The sequence below is a fragment of the Charadrius vociferus genome, unplaced genomic scaffold (genome assembly GCF_000708025.1).
Source record: "Charadrius vociferus isolate BGI_N301 unplaced genomic scaffold, ASM70802v2 scaffold259, whole genome shotgun sequence".
NCBI classification, from domain to species: domain Eukaryota; kingdom Metazoa; phylum Chordata; class Aves; order Charadriiformes; family Charadriidae; genus Charadrius; species Charadrius vociferus.
This window is the reverse complement of record NW_009661368.1, coordinates 428,860-431,652: the sequence shown is the minus strand read 5'-3', so window position 1 is coordinate 431,652 and position 2,793 is coordinate 428,860.

Below are 2,793 nucleotides of genomic sequence, written 5' to 3'. Positions count from 1 at the left end.
CCCCCCCCAGCCTGTATCCTGTCTCCCGCAGCCAGCCGGGGGGAGGCAAGGGGGCGAGGGTAAGAATAGCACAGCCGTCCTTCCCGGCGCCCCGGCCCCGTGGGCCAGGGATTTCCTGCGCAGGGCGGTGGCCCCGTGGCTGATGGTGGATGCGGCACCGCGGCTGCGCGCCGGCCAGCTGCTGGCACCCGTGCCATCCCATGCAGCTCTGTGCCAGGGAATTGCTTCTCCTTCTGTCCCATTCAAAAGCAGGAGGTGGTGGTGATGAGCCACCGGTGTTTCAGGTGGCAATGCCAGCAATAGCCAGGGAGTGCGATGGGGAAGAGGAGCCAGCCCGAGCTACCATGGGACCGTTCCAGCTCTGAGACGTTTCAGCTTGAAGGGTTCTTTAGGGGTGAAAAAACAGGGATACTTAAAACCAGGCTGGTGACAGCCATCAGAAATACCCTGGTAGGAACATGGGCTGGTTTCTTAGCCGGTTCGTTTCCCTTGAGAGACGCTCCAGCATGGATGAAATCAAACTAAAGAAAAGTTGTAAATGGCTTTTACTTCTCCAGCTGAGTGATGCAGCCCCCTGTGCCCTTGCCCACACCCTGCCCTTCCCTTACAAACACAGGGACACCACACCAGATATTACATCCATAGCCAAATGCTCATGAAAATGCATCAGAGAGAAACAGGGGCCGCTGCAAACTGCGCAGCGCTGCAGAGCAAAGGTCTTTGTGTGAGAAGAAGCCGGTTCCCCGCTGCTTCCTCTGCCCTGCTGCTTGTGACCCACCGCGTCCTCCGGGCCCGGAGCTGGCCCAGGCAGGAAACAGGTGGGATAAATATTTGTGCAAACCGGAGTGAAATTTCCCTTGAAGGCCGTGCAATGTGTTTCCCTCACCGTGGTTATGAATGGGAAGGTAACGGCCGGCGCAGCAGCAGGTGCTACCAGGGTGGTGTGGGACCGGTGCTGCCGCCTTCCTGGGGAAAGTGAGCCCGCTACTCTTACTTCAGCAAGAAACCAAGCTTGAAAAGCTGCCGGGGGCTGCAGGAAAAGCAACCCTGAATAAAACTAAGCATTTAATTTCTGCAGCTCAAACCCAAGGCCCATGGGAGGGTAGGGGCCAGCATGACCCACTGCAGGAGAGCCATGGGGCTGCAGGAGCAGCACATCAGACCCTGCAGTGCTGGGACACAGAAAAAGCTGTTATGGTCCCAGCACAACGTTTCTAAAGAGTTGTGCCTGCCCTTTGCAAGGCTGGGTTAAGAAAAAAATCACTGAGGGCCACATGGCCCTGCAGCGCTGCAGGCACAGCCCCACACAGGCACGGCGTGAGTGGGTGGACATGGTGGCAGCACAATGGGGCTGGTCAGCAGTGGGCTGCACACACAGAAGCAGGTGCCAGCGATTTGGGGCCAGATGTTACCTATTTCCTGGTGTGGGCTGTTCCCCTGCAGATGTACCCCTGTCTGCTGGGAGGGAGCCGGGGTTTGGTGCCCTCTGCAACCAAGGCATCACTGGAAAAGATGCACTGGTGGGGTTGGGGCAGATCCAGAAGTTCCTGCTCTCTCCCCTTGGAGAACAGTGGTCAGGATTTGACACTGGTAGGCTCAGAGGGTCAATAAGAGGAAGGAGAAGGAAGAAGAAAAAAAAGTAAAATAAAATCACACTGTGCAATGCTGCTCCTTCTTCCCAAAAATAGGCTACAGTGGGATCCTGCAGCTGTGGCACCCGTTTCTGGCAGTGCGTGGGTAGATTCAGAGAGGTATCTTCATCTAGAATGAAATCTCAAGCTTGTTCAATTTTAAAACAGCTTCATCTGTCTCATTTCACAGCCAGGCAGTGGGAAAGGAGTGGGAATTTTCTATCTAAATAAGTGGGCAAGGGGAGCGCGGGCAGCACAGGATACAGGCGTCTCTGAGCTAACACGCACTCATTACAACCCCAACATCTGCTCTCTGACCTCTTGAGCTCTGGCTGCCAACAAACCTGCCACGGCTGCCTCCCCCCTCTTGGATTTCCTCCTCCTGCCTGTGGCAACCACAAGCTCTCCAGCGGAGGGGCAGGTGGGAGCTGTGGGCGCCCGCTTCCCCCCCGCAGTGCTCCGGTAGCCGAGCCCTGTGATTTGGGGGCTGGAGGGTGGGGACGGACTCTGCAAACCAACACAGGTTTCACAATAGTTTGCTTAAGGGCTTGTGACTTACAGGCTCATGCTCGGGTGCTCCAGGCAGGCAGGGAGCAGCCCTGTCCTGGCTGCCTGCAGGAGTCCAGCTCGCACTGCCCTGGGGGGTTTAAGGCTCTGCATCACCTTCGGGGCACAGCTGCACCAGGGATGCTGCGGGAGGGCTCAGGGAGCCACCACCATCCCCCTCGGCACCAGCTGCTTGCGTACACTGGCCCTGCTAGAGCCAACCACAGCAAAGAGCTGCTCAGCATCCTCTGGGCAGCTGCTTACAGAGCTGGGGAGTTTGCAATCCACCCAGCAAAAAGTCAGCAATGGCCGATGAGATCCTTTCCCCTCCTCTAGCTCTCCCCCTTTTTTCTTCCCTCTCCTTCTCCCCCTTCCCCCAAAAGCTCTTTGTCTCCAGGCTCTGCGGAGGAAGCAGACCTTCTGAAAATAAACTCTTTCTGCTTTGATCTGGTTTATGGGCACGCACTGTTTATAGCTCCGTGCGTACGACTTGACACCTTCCCACCTGTGGCCCCAGCAACTGCTTCTTATCACAGCCACTTTGGATATTAACAGGCCAGCGGGGAGGGTGATCCGGAGGTCCCCAAGGCCCCCGGCCCTCCCCGCACCCCACCAT